Here is a 22,690-nt window from a genome sequence, read left to right on the forward strand (position 1 = left end):
TTTTCTAAAAAAAAATAGATTTTTAGATCAATAACTTTAATATAATACAATAAATAGAAGAAAATAAAAATTATGTAGTAATGATATGAAACTACGTACCTTTTATGTATGGTGGGTCCAAATAGTCTCAATGTCATATGAAAAAGATGTTCAAAGAAAGCATTATTACCTACAAAAGCATAAAGGATTTATTAGTCCAAAATGAGTAATGTAAAAGTAAACTAAATTTACACTTTAAATAATATCAATTTTAAAGCACTTGGAAGCTTTCATTCTCTTAATGGAAACATAGTTTTCTTATTCAGCAAAAGTGTCCCTTCATATGAACTAGTACTAATCACATGAACTGCTCCAAGAAATGGATCAGCTTCAGTAGTGCTGCTCTCTATTGGTCTATCGACTGAAACATCATAACAATTAAATGACAATTTTAGTACTACTCTATGTTGGTCTACCTCCCTACCTATGTCCATGTCTCTCTATGTGTGGCTATATATATATATATATATATATGTATGTATGTATGTATGTATGTATGTATGTATGTATGTATGTATGTATGTATGTATGTATGTATGTATGTATGTATGTATGTATGTATGTATGTATGTATGTATGTATGCATGGTGTGTGTATGAAAGCTTCTGTAGACATCATTTAAGCACTGATATGCTACTTCACAATTCATCAACTTGTAGAAAGACATTAAAAAATATAACACATTACAAAATATAGCAAAACAAGGTTTTACTAGTTCTACTGGGAATAGATGATGATGTTTGCATGGTCCTTGTTATCGACAATATAGGAGACAATAGTGGACCGCCAATCGAAGGAGGAGTCCACACTTCATCATGACCTAAAGAATAGTATATTGTTAGCAAAGAAATTTGCAATGGATAAAGATCAAATGGGATACTAGTGAGAAACATCCAAAAAAAAAAAGGTAAGTGTTATAATGTTGATCAAAACAAACAAAGTGTTACTTACACAAAGGTACTGCGCAACAACCCTGACCATGTTCACTACGGGACCTCACAAATGGCACATATGTCTATAAAATAACACATAAAATTAGAGATCATGATCAATAAGATACTATAAAATATTAATATCTATTGAACTTCTATTATTGCTTTAGTTGAATTACTACTTACTTTCAAAGATTGGATTTTACGGTCCAATTCTATTCTCAGTGCCTCTTTCTCCTCACTTCTATCACCCTTGATGATAATGTTAACAAGCTCATTAGTGTATGTTTGCATGATTTTTTGGGTGATGAATATAGGGTTAGTACTAAGGCCAATTTCATGTAGATATGATGCCTGTATTTTAGATTGCATTTGATCAGCAATCATTGTAGCTTTTTCCTATCATTTGTGACATCAAATATTCGTATACTTTCATCAAAATAACTCCAAAGCCATAAAGAAAAGAACATAATAATAGGACATTTTTTTCTATAATACATTAAAATTTACAATAATTAATGTTTACTTCTATTGAAGGTGTCTGAGATGGTGCATCCATATCGCCTTGTGAAAAAAATTAGTAAGTCTTAGAAATCAGCAGTGAAATTAAAGTAATAGACTTACCAAAAAAATATTAATAATAAAGTAGATTGTATATGTAAATCATTTGTCTTAAGTTAAAAATTTAATCTAACCAATTTTTATATCTAAAAAAATATTTGACATGTTCTACTTAATGTTTATATGTGCACATATGGTTTGGAAAGAAATATTTGGTCATACAAGATCCCATCATAGTTGACATTGATCATACCTAGAGATTTCATTGATCATCATGATCTTCATCCATGTCATCATCATCATCATCACCATCATCTTACTTGTCACTTTGATTATCATCATCACCACCACCATCTTCATCACCATCATCATCCTCTTGATCACTATCATCATCATGACCATCATCACCATGATCATCACCATGATCACGATCATCATCAGCATCATCATCATCATTATCACCATTATCATTAGCATAACCAAAATTATCACCATCTTCTTCTTCTCCATCACTAGGTAACTGTCATTCCTGATAATCATTTACTTCCACTTGTGCTTCTTCAATATCTTTTTCTTCCATCACATTATACTTTACCGCCCTTCCTCTTGGGTCATGTCTAACAACAAATGACCAACCTAATTTTTGTGAAACACCAAAGTAAAACTCTTTCTCGCATTGACTTGGAAGAACATAGGGCTCATTTTTTACTAGCTCAAATGACCTTGTATTAATCATAGTAAATCTATTATTGTGTTCAATAATAGTCCTATCGAGAACATTTCGATTCAGTCATAACCTAAACCATTTGATGAAAAATAGAACTATTTTTAATGAATTAAAGTCACACTTAAGTATATCATCCAAAATTCCATAGTATTGATTTTCAGATTGTTGAGGATGTATGTCAGTTCTAGATGAAATATTGGTGACTGCAAAGACAACACTTATTCGAGAATCACACATTTTCTTCATTTCATCAAACTTTTTTGTGCAGAATTTATAGCCATGGTAGTACATAGCTTTGTGATGTTTGACATGCAATTATTCAAACATGTCAAGAATCTTCTCATTGATCTATGAGTTGATATTAAACTTATGTGTCATGATTAGTAATCTTATGCATACCTTTGTATCTCTTAAGCCATATATTAGATCAAGTTCCATTGGTGTAACATTGGGATCTCCATTACAATGAGCTTCTTTAACCAATGATACAACACCATCCCATGTTAATGAGCAACTATTTTCTTGAGACTATTCAATCCACACTATCATCCAATCAAGATTGTTTGCGATATAAAAGTGTAGTGCATCCCACTCATGACCAACTATAAAAAAGACAATTACACCAGTTAGAAACAACTTATATATATTGATGATGGATAAGAATTGTTAAATTACAAAAAAAAAAACTTATAATTACCTCTCACCCTCCTCAATCTACCTTTTACCATAAGGTACTCCCCTTTGAATTTGTCATTACAGTTGGGATTCCAAATGCGATCTACACGGATGCCTGTTGCAAACTTTGGAAGATATTTTTTGATATATACCATGGTCTGGTATATCATATATATCCCTTTATCATAGAACCCTCGGGATGTGCTTTTTGTCGAACTAAGCCCTTCATAAATTTCAAGTTCCTCTCAAATATCCACATTGATCTAGCTTGTACAGGTCCACACAATTCAATCTCCTCAACTTGATGTATGAGGTATTGTTTTTAAGCATTGAAAAATGTTGGAGGTAAACACTTTTGCATTTCACACATAAGCTATGGAATTTTTCTCTTCCAATATTTAATATTTTTTTATCAATTTCTTTAGATGATAACCACCTAAAAGAGATTCAACACGCAAAAACACATAGAGGAGATTTCAAATAAAATTATACAATAGATTTCAGATAAAAAACTACAAATCTAAGAAAAAATATTCTTCTAACCTCATGTATTTTCCAAGATCATATATAACTTGTTTAATATTATTGTCAAACTATTGTGGAAGGGATAGAGGTAGGACAAACTAAAATCATTAAAAAATGATCATTTCAACATATTATTAAATAATGCAATTGGTACTACATTCAATCTTACAAATATATTGTAAATAGAAAACATGACTTACCTTGAGGAAGGTATGCCAATCATGTGTCTTCAACCCTGGCCCAAAATCACCTTTCTTTGATAGAAGAGTGCTTATATTTGCAGCAAATCCTATTGGAATTTTTTTTTTTTTTTTATGACTTCTTTTAATGCATCACTTTGGTGCTCCGTTAATAACCAAGGAAGGGAACTTGTATTCATGTGGTCTCCATTCCTATTTGATTCAATGAAAACTTTTAGTGCATGATTAGATTCATGAATGTCAGCAAAAATTTTAGCAATTTGTTCTCTATCACGCCTTCCATCCAACATTTTCCATAGTGTCTCGGTTACATTCTTTCCAATATGCATAGCATCAAACAAATGCGCGATTGGGAGATCCTTGTAGTATGGTAATCTACTAAATTGTGTAGGATAACTTTTCATTCCTCTAAGAAGTTGGTCATTGATGCCTTGACGACCTTCATGAGAATTAGTTACAATATTAGTAAATATAAGACAATATCAAAATACAAATTGTAAACTTCGGACAAAAAATTGGACATTACCTCGATGATTTAGTCGATCGTATTCCAACTTTCATAAATAAGGTGTTAGTCTTTGTGGCCTGGATGATGTCTCTTCTTTCACATTGAAAAGATTTTTTTCGACAATTCGATACCTATGATTATTGTGGAGAAAGTGTCTAAACTCATCAAACACCTGCTTTCCTAAACTTCTCGAATGAAGACATTTCGTCTTTGGACCACAAACTAGACATACAAATTTTCCCTTTTTTTGAAGACCTAAAAGATCATGTATAATTGGATCATGTACAATTGTCATGCACAACCTAAGCACTTGATAGTAATTTGTAAGCACTATAATAGACAAAAAATATGTGATCTCAACAATATAACATATCGCAAAAATGAGTTAGCCCAGGGGCATTATGTATTATCCATACAAGCATTGCATGGAATTGAAATTATCGATGTCCTATCAGTCTAGAGATGTCATACATAGTGATGCCATTCCATAACTTCAACAACTCGTCAATTAGGGGCTCAATATACACGTTCATTTCTTTAACTTAGTATTTGCCTAGCAATTGAATGAACATAAACATTACTTAATTATTATAACCATTTTCATGCACTATTTATAAATTAATTTAGATTAAAAAAAAAAAAAATACCTAGCACAATCATTGACAACATTATGTGCTCCCTCTTTATTGACATCCAAGGAGGAATGTTATTGTTAATAAAAAAAAAGGTGATATTAAGTATAGAGACCTCATATCTCCATATGGATTGACATCGTTTGCCACCAATGAAAGTTTCAGATTACGAGGTTCTTCTTTAAAGTGTGACCATGTTTCTTCTATCTTTTTAAATGCAGAACCATTGGTAGGCATTCACATAATGTCATCCTGACTTCTATTTCGTGCATAGTAATCCATAAATTGTGCTAAGCTAGCACACCTGAATAACTATTCAAAATGTAGAATAATGGGAATGTACCAAAGAACCTTGTGAGGCACTTTTTTTGTTATTTGATTTGACCGATAGCTACAAACATGACAATTAGGGTATTCTATTGCAAATTCATGTTGTTTATGATATAGAATGTGATCATTGGGACATGCATGTATTGTTTGATACTTCATTCCAATTTGATCCATAATATTAGATAATTCTCGATATGAATGAGGCAAAATGTTTGATGGTGGTAACAAAAACTCACTAATCAACCTACAATAAAAAATATGCATTGTTAATATAATGAATAGTAATTGTATGCTAACATTGAAGATGACAAAAATGACATACCTTAGCATACGTGACATTGCTACATTGGATATACTATTCATAACCTTTAAGTTCACCAACAACACTATAGCTGACATTATAGTTGTTTGGGAGCCTTCGTATAAGGGCTCATGTGCCTTCTCAAGTAAAGGTATATCAAGACCATCTTCATCATTATTATCAAATTTGCTAGTACCATCATTGTGAGCCTCTTTATCACCTACCCCAATACCATCTTCTTCAATCATGTCCTCTACCACATTATTATCTTCTTCCATGGGAGTGTTATCCTTAGCTTGGATATTCACACCTCCATATTCATCCAGTAAGAAATCCACATTTAGTAATGGATGAAAATCATGGCCCCCTTCAACATGACCATATTGCCCACAATGACTCTAGGTTGTTGTGATTAGAATTCATCGATTCTTTAAGGTCTTACACTTTTTTCAAGGACAATAACATTTATCAAGTTTTCTTCAAAACTAAGCTCACAATGTAGCCATTGTCTCATTATTTTTTTCTGGGTTCATATTGTCAAGCGTGGTCTTTCTTCATAGGAAAATATACCTACGAATAAATTGGACATGTGATTAATTTTTATATCTGCACATATGGTTTTTGTCAATTAATGTTTTCAAATGTAACTAAACTGATTACAAACATATCAAAAAGGACCTTCATAGGGTCTTATTACATCAACTATTCTAACATGGTCATGTTGTTTATCTGAAGACCTTAATGTCTTTTCATGCCTTCAACCTTGACCTTGATGCTCCTACATCATTCTCCCAAGGATCAAGGAAAGTTGGATCATCATGGAATTGAGTAGGCAGACCTTCTAGGAAGTTGCAATACTTCAACCTTATAAGTGTCACGTCAATGCAATGGGTGCTAAACAAACAATTTAAGTTGATGAGAAATGGTTTTTTATGAATTCAAATTGTAAATGTCACCTCAATGCTTTGGGTATTAAACAATCAATTCAAGCTGATGAGTATGGGTTTTTATGAACCACAACTCATGAAATATGCATTAAGTCTATACTTGTTGTTTACAATGAGTATGGGTTTTTTTTTCTAAGAACATACCTATTGTTTAAAGTTAGTAAGTTTCTATATCCTCTAAGAAATTTGAAGCAATGAGCCAGAGTCACATGGTTGAAGATGATCATTTTCCCCTCAAAGCACCATCATTTGATAAATTGTTGCATTGAAATACAATCTAGAAAGGGCCTTTCTACATAGTTTGTTGGCACTATTTGGCAATCATCGATCATGTGCTTATTGTAAAGAGGCTAAGGACCAAACATGGAATCATGGGGATAGTGCACGGATGTACAAAGAAAATTTGTTGCTCTTTACCTACTAATCTTGCTTTGTACTTGTCAATTAAAAAATTATTTTAAAAATTGATCTTAATACTTTTTATAATCAATGGCTTTCTTTCCAATGTCTATCTCTTGACTCAACACATTTTTTCATTTTTCTTTCCTTCTTGCTTCATCATAAATAGTTGGTTCACAAGCGCTTATGGTGTTCTTCTTGCTAAAATTATGAAGTGGACAATGACTTTAATTCTAGATAATCATTTTCTTCTCTTCCTTCTATAGATTCAATGAGGCTTTTAGAGTTTGGCTCAACTTTTTTGGGTAAGTGTGATGATATGTAGTGCACTATAAATTTTCTCTTCAATGAAAGGATTAGCACCTCTAATTTTTAAATGGAGATCAACCAGAACTAGTTGACAGTCTAACCTTAAAAATACATTTTATGCCAAATTCTAATCACAGTTAAAGACATTTAGCTATTGGAAAATGGAAAGATTATGTCTTATTTCAGCTATGCAATAAAATGGGCAAGAAATGTGGAAGAACGTTAAGTTTTTATCCACCAAAACATGAGTAAAATTGTATAAACTGAATGTATTTTAAAAAATAATGTCAATTCCCTTCAAAAGAAATATTTTGCATGCAACTTACTTGCTGAAGATATTTCAAGTTCAGCAACTCTTTAATCACAGGATCCATAATAGTTGGAAGCTTTGACCTGTTTGTCAGTTGTGGCTTCCCCTGCAGCAACGAAAAATTCATTAGTATATGCATATCAACATTTAAAAATTACATCAAGCAATTCAGGTCAGTTCCAGTCTGTAAATTAGCTAGCATTTGTTTTCTCTTTAACATATTCAACAATCAAGTACAAGGTTTTTTAGTTTGGACTCTGCCCTAATGAGCATTCCCTTACAATCAAATTTACCTACTTTGGCATTGTAGTTTGCATCAAGGAGAACATTTGATGATTTCAAATCATAGTGAATGATAGATTGATCATAGTGCTTGCGCAAATGCTTCAACGCTCTGTAATATTTAGGGCATAATGACTTTAGATTCTATTGCACTATCTTTATTTTTACAAAAGAAATACATGGAGAATTTTCTCTTGCCTCAAATCATTATCACTATTAGGTCAAACCATTTTCATTGAAACTAAATGAATAGGCATCAGAAAACAGATAAAATAATGCCAAAAGAAAGGATGGTCAATTTAGAAGTTTAAACAACCCATAACCGCTTTAGGAGGCTCATTGAACCTATTTAGAATTGAAAGTGAATAAAAATGGGACAAGGTTAGGAATTGAAAGAGAATAATAAATGAGTATAGAATCTCACTTGAAAAAAAATATAACTAAAGATTTAATGTGATGAAGAAGACTGGAAAAGAAAATTCCAATGAATAGAGCAGATCAGGATGTAATGATCATGTGGACAATAGAAAAAACTACCACTTTAAGCTTTGAAGCCATGGGAGTTAGCGCAAAACCCACAATCATCCATATCACAGTTTTGAATTAGTGAGAACCTGCAGCATCAAATTATGTTCTTGGTAGTAGCAGGTAAAGATTTTGTGCATGGCCACACATCTGTTGAACTTCCATGACTCTACAATATTTTTATTCTACATCAACAAAATTTAAAATGGACTTAAAAGTACAAAGTTATTTTTGAACAAGTTATAAAATGACAGAAATAAATAAAAAAATTACAAATATAACTACAAGAAAATAAAAATGAAATAGAATAAAGAAAAAATTGAACATTCCAACCATTCATCAAAGTAATTGATGCAAAGTGATTGAAATACATTCAAACAACTAATGCATTTAAAGATTTATTGGTTGCAAACCGTTATCAGATTGAAATCAAACTATATATATTTCCAAGTCTATCTTTAACACCTATATTATGTGCAACATTTCATATATTGATTCCTAGCCAAGACCTTTTTAATTTTAAATTTAGACTTCTTTTTCTTTTTTCCATATACTAATTATAAATCACTATTTTATGCAGAACATTTATGCCAAAATTTTACAGAAACAAATTCTAAAATAGATTACTGATAGATAAATCTAAACTCAAAAATAGCCCTTTACCTACAAGATTTGAATAGAAATAAAAAAAGGTCCAAATTGATCGACATAAAAAACAAGTGAATAAAAGAGATATACCAAGTACAGAGGAAAAGTGATCTATGAAAAGTGATGAGACTTTTGATAAGGTTTTGGGCTAATGAGATTATTGGTCAAAATTTATCAAAACTGAAATGATACTGAGATAATTGCTGGAAATGTTTTTAAAAGATCTTTGGTTCTATTATTGTATTTAGAAATAGGATTTTTAATTTGGGGTAAAATTGAATTTCATATTTTCTTAAATTGTGAGCTCTTGTAGCTACAATTTATGTGTACTAAAAATAAGAGGGAATACAATTGAGAATAATCACAAAGGCCTTTGATTGACCATTTCTATTTGAATTTAGTGTTTCATTGCAATATTCTTTGCAAAATGATGATAACATAGACTAATAATAATCCAACTATTTCATTGCAATGTTCTTTGTGTGCAATGTAGCTAGTATTGAAAGGTGGTCAATGAAAATACACATACCTGAAATGGGGGTTTCCATGATCAATTGAATTGGGAAGAACATGCATGCTCTCAGGCATTGAATATTTTCCATCTGCTCCTAAAGTGTGTGGGCAATAACCAAATTCCTCACGAGCCAGAAAGATCTGCACGATATGAGAGAAAGATCATTGGTTTGGTAAGCATCAAGATCATGATTTGAGTCATAAGCTGAGAAAGGAGATAGCCAAATTCCCACACGCTCTGCACCAATTTCATCAACAACTACTTCCACAACTTCAAGAGAAAATCTTATTTCATTGTAGAACAATTGATGTAATAAGTGTAATGGGATAGTAACAAAGTTATTTTTGGCCAAGTTGGAAATGCTTCAATGTATTTTGGTGTGCAGTGTTAACTATTGGCTCCATTGGGGGGGTTAGCTAATCTAGAAGAAATATAGGATCAATGATGGGGATTCCCTGTATTAAGTTGCACATAGGATCCTCCAAGTTGGAAATGCTTCAATGTCTTTTGTTGTGCAGTGTTAACTAGTGGTTCCATTGGGGGGGTTAGCTAATCTTGAAGAAGTATAGGATCAATGATGGTTATTCCTTGTATTAAGTTCTACACAGGATCCTCCAATTTTCAATTGATTGATTGCAACAAATAAAATATTGCTCTTTCTATGTATTCAAATAAGGAATTTAGTTGAACCAACCAAGAAATGCATTCAAGAAACACTTGTGTCCTGCTTCAAATTCCAAGAGAACTCAACCAATGATGTTCCTACTTTATTAGATAGCCCCTTTCACATCCTCCCTTGCCTCTCTAATTAAGTGAATACTCATAGACATTGCGTATCATGAGAAATGGAGCCATGGGGATTACATTACTACCTTAAAATTCAATAATAAACTAGGTGTTCCAACTATTCATATATGTGCTATTGATATAGATTTGGAAATGGTCCTTACTATCAAGATAATTTTAATGGAGATTAGATGTGAACATTGATTATGAAGAAAACGCCTGCCTGAATCAAGTCAGAGTAGGAACCTGATAAGGTGCAATAAGCTTGTCTCCCAAAGAGGAATAATAGTTAAGGAAATGCAAGGCTTAACTGATTTGATAGCATTGTGGAAGCATTCGGGCATATTCAAGCTTACTATAAGGAATCAACTTAGAGCTATTCAAGAAGATAGTATTGTGAAAGATATCAAACTTAAACACCTAAATGAGTCAACCAAAGCCATTTAGAACTAATTTGATGCCAAAGAAAAGAGAATCAAAGAATTACCTTGCATGAAACTCCAACTAAATGATTTTCATACCAAACACCAATGCTATAGAACTATAAAATAAATAACTAGATGTAAAATAAAATAAATAACATCAACATTGGAAACTATGATTGCATTAAATAAAAGGTAATCTATTCCATCCAACATACATTTATTGAAATATGAAAAAACTATTCAACTAAACAAAATGTCTGTAACTTGTATGCACTCCATACTAATAAAAAATGTGATTTGAGGTTCTTGAAAGGGCCATTGTTTAGATTCAGTATGTTACAAGATACTCATTAATGCTGCTTAGGATTGATAATGGTATGTGGAATGGTGTGCAAAATGTTTGGTAAAATCATTATTATCTACATAATGGAGACCATTGAGCATGTAAAATCAACAATTTCTTGAGTACTTTGATTTGTATAATACCACATAAAATTTATGGTCAGCTTATATTATACTAATATCTTGCAACTATATCAAGTTGAAAACAAATGCATGCTCAAAAGAAACTATATTTCATATTGGAAAATAGAACATGCTTTCAAGTTAGTAAATGTCAATAGACCTCCCTGGTTGAAGGTCTGATCTCTCTTGGTAGGCTAGGTTGAGGTGCCTAGTTCTTGTAAGGGACTTGATTCCCTCCTCATGAACTCTTACATGTATACTTTAATGGAGGTTGGTAGTACTTTTGGATGACTGTCAATAATCTTTGTTTTCAAGTTAAGCTTTGGGCTCATTATTTGGGGAGTATATCCCTTTGATGTGTGTATTTCATTAGTCATTAAGTTGTCAAAAATATTCACTCAATTTCAAGAGTGACCTTTGTTATGTTAATACATGTTGTGATGACTAGTTTTATTATTTTAATTGTTGGCTAAGGTATTTTATCAGATGACTATACATTTTTAAATGCAATGGTTAGGTTTTAATTGACAACTATTCATCCTTAAAATGGTACTAATGTTGTCACAGAAAGGACACATTTATGAAAGACTCTCCCTGTATCACTTGCATTGTTCTCATGCTTCTATCACTTTTTCATACATCTAGTTCTTTGATGTATAATAAATTTATGTATTTTTTTAGTTCTATTCTAAATGACTTAAACATCAGATACTAATAATTCATTCCTAAACTAAAAGCACTAAATAGTCAAAGTTCCTTAATGTAATGTTTAAGAATGAAATAGAGACAACTCCAAAATCTTCTTATTTCCAGGTCTTTTATTCATTTACTCATATTCTCTCATATTCTCTACTTTTTTATACTATTAATGTATTAATCATTAGTGTTCAAGAATTAGTTTTCTAGTGTTGGGCATTTCTCTACTCTTTTATCTTATTGCATTCCTAAGTCTTACACTAGTATTAGGACAGATTTAGCGTATTAAATTCTAGTTTGAAATGTAGAATCATCTTTAAATAGAAAAATGTGGCCATGGTGGGTATATGTAGAGAAAGGAGGATAGATAGTGCTTAAGCATTGTTGGAAATGATATTAATTGCTTCTGGATGCATAGACATTGAAGTCAGAATGATTGCATAAGCAGGAAAGTGAGCATGCTTCTATTGCAGATGTTCTTTTAGGATGTCTTGCACATCCAATATGGTCATTGCATGTTGTTTGCATGAATGTTGCACATAATACTAGAATATATTATAAATTCATATTTGGACTCCTCATTCCTCCTTACGAAAATGAATGTTGAATGTTTTTTTTATGTCTAATGTGTCTTCTTCCTCCAGATTTTTATTTGAAAATATAAAAGAAAGTTACTTCTCATATCCAAGAGTCATGCTCTTTAGAAATAAATAACATTTTTTCTAATCATAATCACACCAAATTATGATAAGATAGTTCATCCCCTTTTAATCTTAGATTAATCACTATTTCCTCTAAACACAACTCAAATCATTTTATAATTATGATTTTAATGCTAGCCTGTGAATTTCTATGAACTGCGATTCCCATCGGTTTGTAGACTGTTGCATTTATATAAAATGTTGTCACCCAATATTTTGAAGGGCTTTGGCATGGGTAATTACTTTCATCCTTCAACTCTTGAATCATCGGCTTTCACCAAAAAATTATTTCACACCTTAATCTCTATAGTTTTATTTATTGAACACCATAATCGAGATATCATTCCTAGGTGCTCTCTTATTTCATACGTTGTGTATTCTATCATTTTAATACTCCCTGAACTCTATCGATGCTTTTCAATAAACTTCACCATGAATGAAATAAAATGATATTTTTTCCATGTTGGCAATGTTGGGTAAAAAATTTAATCGCAACATCTGAGTGGAACACTTGTAATAATCAAAGATTTATTCTCCAAGTGGTATCTAGCATGTGAAGTTTGTGTTATTGATTTTGGAAGAACTATTCTTGAAATATTCTAAAGAAGGATCAACTATGTCTGTGATCTACTATTATGCCAGAACATGAAGCAACACTCTTGAAGTCTTTCATTCAATTCCATAGGTTCCTTTAGAAAACCCTCATTGTAGGTCCACCGTCCTTCTAAAATTCAAAAACATATAGGGGATCTTGTTGTTGTCTATTTGATTTCCTTGGTTTCTAGGCCATTATTGTATGAGCATGGTTAAATTCTTATTTAGTGCTAGTAGAATGGAACTTAGTCTCAACTCTATTATATCAATTTCTTTATTTACATTTCTTAAACTATTGTCACCTCATGTGGTGCTAGTAAGCCTTGAGTATATTTCTTAGCATCTTTCCTGCCTCTCAGGTTCTCATGATCATGACACAAATTTTATGTTTTACACCATATTGTTTGAATTTAACTCTGAATCATAGGCATCGCATAACCTAAATATTTTTAAAAATTTTCCCCATTGGCCAGTGTTATTTCTCCAAAGCATGAAAATATTCAGCGTTTTATTGAAAGATGCAACCTATCACTTTAAAAAATAATGTATATGCTACCAAAAGTAATGACATGGACTTACCTCACCTCAAAGGGCTCCCACACGCAACGCACATGCAGACAAACCCTCCTTTGGCCGGTGGCAAAATGACTTCTTCATTTTCCCTTTTTTTGTTATGATGGACCCGAGTTGGCCAAAATTTCGACCAACTCAGGCACAAATGAGTTATGTGAACCCAAGTTAGTCAAAATTTTGACCAACTCGAGCATAAAAATGAAAAAAAAAATATTCATCAAGCATTTTAAGAGCATTGGTAAAAAATAAAGGTCAAAATTTGATCTAAAATGTACTAGTGTTTGTTTGTTTCGATCAACATTATAACACTCACCTTTTCTTTTTGTGGGAATTTCTAGCTAGTATCCCATTTGATCTTTATCCATTGCAAATGTCTTTGCTAACAATATTCTATTCTTTAGCACATTATGAAGTGCGGACTCCTCCTAAAGTTAGCGGGCCATTATTGCCTTGTGCATTGTCAACAACAAGGACCATGCAAACATCCTTGTCTATGCCCACTGGAATTGGTAAAACATTGTTTTGTTATATTTTGTAATGTATTTCTACAAGTTGATGAACAATGAAGTAGCATATCAATGCTTAAATGATGTCTACAGAAGCCTACATACACAAAAACACATGCAAACACACACCATGCATACATACATACATACATATGTATATACCCACACATAGAGAGACATGGAGATAGGCAAGGAGTTAGACTTTCAATTTTGTCTTATATAACTTTTCCTCATGACTTCTCATCTGTACTTTTGACATTTTTGGGCTCATGACCCTTGACTATTTCTCCTTATAATATGTTGGTACAAGAGCACACTTATATTTACTCATCCCAAACCGACAAGCTAGAATGCATATTATTATTCAAGTGATGTAATCGTATGTTCCTTTCTCTAGCTGTTGGTTTCACATGCAACATTTAATCTCTACATGACTTCTCATTTTATAATTTTTTTGCTAACTTTGTGTTGAAATTACCACTAAGAATAAAGCCTTATGGTGTGTCATCCACACAAAATTTAGTGTAGTTACATACATTTATGAAATTTTGTTTTTATAACCTTTTTCTAGCTACTTGAAGAGTGTTGAATAAGTAAAATTAATACCTTGAGTTCTATAAAAGTACCAAACTATTGGTTGCAAGTTGTGTTTGGTCTCCAATTATTTAATACTGAAGCTGTTGCACAAAATTTGTAACATCGGTAATGGTATATACAATTGATAAAATAATGATAGTTGTTGATGGAATTCTATATAAGTTAATGTAAGTCATATTCCTTGAATTCTTTGGCCTTTCAAATACTCTTGCTTCAAATATACTCCAAACTTATGGGTCATCTGGATGCTTTTATGATGCATTTACTTTTTAGAATTGCCTTGAACAGCACAATCACTCATTTGCATTTTATTGAAAGTAAGAAGCTCAAGCACCTAAGGCATTATGCTTCATACAACATCCTTATGCATAGGAGCTTTAAGCTTCTAAGTATGTTTTCCATTGTGTTGTAGATGATTGTCGTTAAAGCTTACAAGTAAAATACACTCTCAATTCTATAAGATTACAGTTGCCAATTTGAACTACTTTACTAATGTTCTAGATTTTGTAGCCCATTGGTTATGCTTCTCTTTCATGCTAGGCTAGAACTTATCTCCATTCATGATAATGAATATTCATTTTAGCAACTTTTAGTTCCTTTGTATTGTGAAGCTCTTAAAACTCTAGAGACATTTTTTCTCATTTAGCCTATTATTACTATGAATTCAATTTGAGTTATAATGAGGTTACTAAAGCTCTTGAACTTTGAATGCCATCAATGGTGAGTAGGCTTCCTCATTAATCTTTTTTTGTAGTTTCTACATGCTATACAATGTGGCAGTCTTGACATTGATTTTTTATCCAGCTATTGTATCTTTTAGCGATTATGGTTTGGTATGCCTGTTTGTAAGTGTTGATCAAAGAGATGTCATTTTGATTATATAAATTCCTCTTGTTTTGCAAATGAAATTTAGATTATATATATGTCTAAATTTAGTACTACTAGTGATTTGCAGCTAATAGAACAAGAGTACACAAGCATCAACATTATCAATTTTGGAGGAATGAACTTATGGAGCTTTAATTGGCTCATCATCTTCTATACATTCTAATATTCTAGTACTGTAAGTTATTTATAGCTAGTGTGATAGTTCAAGCTGTAAATCATAGTGATACAGGTTATTTGTACCTTAAGGTTACATTTTTCTTGATGTTTATGGTATGCAAAAACCCTTAGATTTGATTATTGTGGCAGCCATAGTTCTCTAAGATGCAAGTGTGGTATTGCATACTTGAACTAGTTGGTCTTTTTCATCTATATTTGTGTACCTTGATTGTCATTGAAAGCTAGGTTTATTTGTTTGAGTTGCAACTAAATTTGCCTATTTCTGATAGTAGACATGGTTTTTATGTTAAGTTTATTTGTGGAGTGAATTGTAGTGTTAGCTAATTGTCAGTATTCATTTTATATGAATGGTCTATGAATGTTAGAGGTGGGGTCACTTTTCCTAGGTGTTCAATCAAGTACATTTATATGCACATGTGATTGGTTACATTGAAACTGTTTCCTCAACTTAAACCCAGGGCATCATTGTTGTAGCAAAGAAAAATCTAATAAAATACATTATTATGATGATTTCTTATCTCCTTGAGCAGCCCTGTACATTTTGAAAATATAATTTTGAAAGTGACAAAACAACCTATTTCCTTAGTTTACCACCTTTCTCACTTCAATTTTTGAATTTTGGACATTACATATTATTTCTTCAACACAAATGTGTGTTTGCACATTTATACCCCTTTCAAGGCCTTTCTAGTTTCAAATTTCTTCTTAAATGGGTTATCCGGTCTCTTTGAACATATTTCTTATAGATTGTTTGCTCCCTTCCTGTATTAAGAGACATCTAACATTAACCATAAACAAGGTTACTCCTAATGTATATTTTCCTCAAATCATACTTTTTTGGAGGAAGCTATTGTCATCTGTAAATATTGTCAACACACTGAAAGATTTTCCACATCATTCAATTTGTGAATTTCTATGTCAGATATGCTAGATAATTGACAAGGGATATCCACAATCATTAGGTGTTAAATTTACATCTAGAAAGGTACTTGTTTACATAGATAATTTCTATATCCCATGCATGCCAATTTACTTAGTTATATCTTAATTTATGTTATTGCTATATTAAGTTGATTGTTCGGGTCAACTTAAGCCATAATTTCCCTAGACCATATTTCTTGAGCAACAGTATTTAACTTATGCCCTATTATCCTCATAGACTACAACAAAAGAGATCAGGGTACCTTTTCTCTACAAATTGGGACATGTGTGAGGTGACTTCAACATCAAGAGCAAATTTGTAGAAGGAGGATCTTGCAAGTGAACAGATTTATTGGCAAGCTAGCAAAGAATACTTGAATTGTCACTATGTAAGTTATCGCAAAAAATCTTGTGAACCCACTTCCGTAAAGCAAACAAAACTAGGAAACTGTATGATTAGGGTAAGGCAACCCCTATGATATAATACAAAAATTTTATAAAAAATGGGTAACTAGTAGCCAAACATATGAAATTTCTTGGCTAGAAAAGTACCTTGTAATCGTGATAGGGATGACCATTAAATGTCGTAAAGACCTCCCATTTATATTAAAAAAGTTAAATATCTAACATAAATTGAAGAAATTCCAAGTTCAATCAATATTTTACACAATGATAACTAGATCGTGGTAGAGATAGAAAGCAAGAGACAAAATGAATCCAATTTAAAGTAGACAACTGTCTAGCTGACCACTGGAGTAATTATTTTCCACCTTATCTCACTAAATGGAAAAATGTAATGATGAGAGTCCTCCACTAAGAATTATTGAGATGCTACTAGAGCTATCAGACTTTTTCTACTTCTCAAAGTACACAAAGATTGAATCTGGCAACCATCCAAATGTGTCTAGAAAAGAGTCGATTCTCTGCTACTATCAAGAATCAAGACCATTGATATCATTCTAGCTACTTTATTACCAATATGAGTACTTTTACATTTATTTCTAGGAAAAATGCCCTTCTATGAGCATTGTATTCTCTTGCCTTCAAGAATTTATGTAGAAAACATTATTAGCATAGGCCATTTCATTAACATTGTTCTCAAAACCCTTAGGGGTAAAATGATGATCATTGATGTAGATGATAATTTAGGTGTTAAGGAAGTGTAGCAGAGGTTAAAATCTTTATTCTTTTCCATTCTTACTACTTAAGGTTTTGGGGGTGGCATTCTTCTTGTGTAATTCAAGGGAGAAGACTGTTTATAGTTTACACCCTTTGTGGATCTATGTTTCTGTTGTTCACAAAAATTATTGTACTATCTTTCTTTCTTCAATTCCTACATGGAGTTCCCTCAAAGACACTGCCATGCCAACCTAGGATATCAAAAAAGGTAGCGTTGAGAAACTTCATATCATAGGTAACAAAGATAAGTGGTAGATGATGGTTAGACATAGAAACCTATTAAGTAAATTCAAAATATAAGGTCTACAAATATTATAGTATTTTGAGGGCTCTTTTAGAGACTTGATCACTTTTGTAGTGTACACAATTGAATATAAGCTTTTAAATATCCACAAGAACAAAGATAGCCTATGGGATAGAATAACTATTTTTTAAGCTTTCTAAAGTGATGATTTCTCTCAAAGGTACAATTTTTGCACTATGCATTGTCTAGCCCTTAGGCTTATTTGGATAGACTGAAAGTCTAGAACAATAAAAAAATTCTTGAGAGTGGATATATGACTTGCAATCTCAAGAATAATATTGGTATTGAATAAAGAATGAGCCATATCAAGTAAAATCAAAAAGTCATACTTTTGTTAACTCAAGTTTTAGGGATAAAGCTAACAAAGACAATTCAACTGGATTAGTGATAAAGAAATTCACTGACTTGCTATGAATCAAACCTAGGACCATCTATTTGTTTTTGGGCTACTCTATCACTATACTACCAGCTCTCTTGTTTACTAGTCCATCTATGGTTCAGGTGTTTCCTACATTTCCTTTGATCAAAAATAAAAGTGCTTAGGGCTCCTAACCTGGCCTTAGTCTACTTAACCTTGGCTTTGATACTAGGGTAAGTTTTTCGATGGACCAACCAGGAGTTGAACTGAGAACCAACAGTTTGATGCCAGGATGATCTACCATTGAGCTACAAGCCCTTTTGGTGACCCATCCGTCTATGGTCACTAGATGCTAAAGCTTCTAAATCTTCCACATTTTATTCAAATTTCATTTTTAGGACGTATGTGTGAATGTAATGATATCAACTACCATAGATCTAGAATTTAGTATTTAAAGAAGAGAATCCCTCAGGAATAAAAAAATTACCAAAATTTTGATCACTTCATTGCACTTCCATCCAAGGGATTATACAAAACAATTGCCTAAATACATCACAATGAAGAAACATACAATTAGAATGAAAAGCCACTGCAGATGAATTAAAACTATGTTAAATCAAAATATAAATGAAAAATTCACCAGACTCCTCCTAGCATCCAATTTGGCTTCAGATTTGGGGCAGTAGCTAATATTCATAGGAGGGCATTGTGAAAGCAAGACATAAAATTTATAGATTCCTAGTTTTAGAAGCATCATGTTATTGCTAGAGAAGAAAAAAAAACTATTCAAATAAGAATGTTATTTGTGTATGCTTATGAGAATTCAAATTGAAAGTATGAACCTCTATGTTCACTTCTTACTTTGAAATAGAAACTGCTTCATGGAAACAGATCCTACACTATCTAGTCCAATATCAAACACCATGTTTTGGACAATGTAGCTATTCAAGTTCTATTTTATCCCTTGAAATACTTTCTAATTCTATTTCCTCAAATAAATTTTCCTTTTTTGGTTTTGTCTGAGCTCTTGATTTGGCATTCATAAGATAGACTAATGCTGAGCTGACTACAATCTCAGTTTGCAAAGGAACATTAACCAAAAGTATACTTCAATGTCATGCTAAGAATGGATTGTTAATTGACAACTTTTCACTTGAACAACCTACATGACTACTGTAACCGAAAAAAATTAAACTTTGATAAAATTACATAAGTAGCAATAAGGACTTGAGACATTGTCCAATTTAAACCTCTAGTGAACCACATGAAAGATGTGCAACATAATCACTGGCCACGTGTTGTTTTGAAGTACCAGCTATTGCATCATGGTGTTGTGCAATTTCCATTGCTTCTTCCAAAGAATAGGTGTTAGGCTGTCTCTTATTATTGACTACACCTTTCATAGTCTCTGGTATTGTCTTCTTCTCTGGTAATGTAATTTACATTGGTTTCTAGGAAAAAAATCAATTCATTTGGTGTTTTCTTTAATTGTCATGATGTTTCAATTGATAGACCAACAAAGAGCAGTACTGCTGGAGCTGATCCATTTCCTGGAGTAGTTCATGTGATTAGTATTGGTTCATATGAAGGGACATTGTTGCTGAATAAGAAAACTATGTTTTCGTTAAAAGAACGAAAGCTTCTAGGTGCTTTAAAATTGTTATTATTTAAAGTCTAAATTTAGTTTATTTTTACATTACTAATTTTGGACTAATAAATTCTTTATGTTTTTGTAGGTAATAATGCTTTCTTTGAACATCTTTTTCATATGACATTGATACTATTTGGACCCACCATATGTAAAAGGTATGTAGTTTCATATCATTGCTGCATATTTTTTCTTTTCTTCCATTTATTGTAATATATTAAAGTTATTGATCTAACAATCTATTTTTTTTTTTAAAAGGTGGAATTTACAAGCTATGTAATTAAAAAATTAGTGGATTGCATCTTTTGAGGAGAAATTTGGGAAAAACATTTTTGACACTGGATTACTTCTCAAAAGAGTAGCAAAGCATATAAAGACTGTGAGGGATCAATATAGAAGGGCTCTTAAGGATAACCCAAAGTACGACCATCCTCCTATGATTACACTGCTAGAGTGGAATGAAATAATATAATGAAGCAGCACAGGGCAAAAAGAGCTATTTCATGATAGTATTAAGTACATTGTAATTATGCACTAATTATTGATATTTGTAAATATATAATCTAAGATGTTTGAAATTATTCATAGATTGCACAACACATCCGTGGCTACAAAAGCAAGACTAAAAAAGTTTGACCGATACAAACTTGGCTCTGGTAGCTATATGAATCTCTAGTCTTGACTTGTAAGTAGGAGCAATGAAATTTCATATTTATTTTTTAATATAATGTTGCAAAAAGATTTGTTTAATGAAACCATACATGGAAAACTGACGATATTAAGAAAAAAATACAAGGCATAGAATTCAATGTGGAGGTCATAGATGAAGATAGAAAAATTACCTTGAAGGAAGGCTATAAAGTTGTGGTTGCACGCCTATGCAAAGAATCTATAAGCCTTGCCCAAGAATCCAGTGCACCAAATGATATCTCATAGGTAAATTGGTCAAATGAAAAGTAAATGAAATTGAATAGTTGAGAAGATTCTTTTTTGGTATTAGTTTTGAACGTAAATTGACTACATAACAAGGTGCATAACATTTTACTGCAGCCTTCATATCCTACCACATAACCTTCTTGTGAGAAAGGCCATGACGTGCATTATAATGGAGGAGGTATTAATTTGCTATTGGAAATTAATTATGCAATTATGAATACAATTTAACATCTTCAATTGCAATTTGACGTGTATCATTTTTTTGAATATTTTAGAGCATGTTGAACATCATGCTAAAGGAGTTGACCATGTTCCAAGTGTTCAACATGTTGACATGGTGGCATATCAAAATGTTAATGTACATTATGTGGCATTGTCAGGTAAGAAAAATGCATCTTAACTTCTACTCGTACTTAATTACAGAATTGTAATAGTTAAAAAGAAAAGGAGTATGCCAATTTATCCCATTCACTTGTTCTTACAACAGAGCCCCCTTTAGTGCAGTAGCCTCCTGCTCCTCCAAAGAGAAGGAGCCATCATAATTTGACATTACATGTGCCAGAAGAGGAGGAGAATGATGTAGATATGGATGCTTCTATGAGCACTTTTCTTAAGAGAGCTTAGAAAAATGAAAAAAAGGAAATGATGTTTTAAAAATCTTCTTTAATAAAACTTGTTGGATAATGAAAGAACTTTTTAAAAGTAATTATGTATGAATGATGCGTATTAATACAAATTTTTATTTTATGTAAATGAATATTGTTATGTGTTAATGAAGTCTTGATTAGTATTGTGTAGTAATGAATTTTATATCATATTAATGAATGTTATGTGATTGTATTGATTAAATGTTATAGTTCATAAATGGATGAATGAATGAAAGAAGTATGTAATTAGATGATAATGGGTACTTTAGATTGATGTTAGGGGGAGCGGGGTGAGGCTAGATGAGCTTCCACCTTCACGTGGCTGGCCTTGTTAAGTAGAGAATATTATAGTATTCTTGAAACCAAGTGAAGCTCAAACTAACATAAAATAGACATTTTGTTTGTGGTAGGTCTAAAATGATCCACGACTACTGCTGCCCATAACATAGAATGCAAATGTGATATGGGATTTTTGTGTGGCTACCTACAATGTTTGATATTTGATCATTTTTTTCCCTTTTTATATTTACATTCTCAAGGTAGATTTGGCAAAGTCATTATGGTCTAGCAATTTTAACTTTTGAGTCCTACTAAACTTGTTATTGTTGAATATGACTAATAGGTGATAGCTTCCCTGAGAGAATTTGGGCTCAAGTCATCAAAATTGATTCTTGGAATTAACTTTACCAAGAGTAATGAGTGGACTAGTATCAAAATCCTATCACATAGAAAGTTTTAGATTTGTTTAGTTTAACTAAACTGGGCATAGAAAGTTTTAGATTTGGTATCAAAATCCTCTCACATAGAAAGTTTCAGATTTGTTTAGTTTAAAAGAGCTTCTATTGAAACCTTACATGACCACGAAACTCTTCAACTACTAATTGTTGGAATTTGAAAATAATTAATAGCTGGCCATTCATCTTTT

Source organism: Cupressus sempervirens, chromosome 5 (genome assembly GCF_028749045.1).
Source record: "Cupressus sempervirens isolate cs-2001-9-10 chromosome 5, ASM2874904v1, whole genome shotgun sequence".
In the NCBI taxonomy this organism is placed as follows: domain Eukaryota; kingdom Viridiplantae; phylum Streptophyta; class Pinopsida; order Cupressales; family Cupressaceae; genus Cupressus; species Cupressus sempervirens.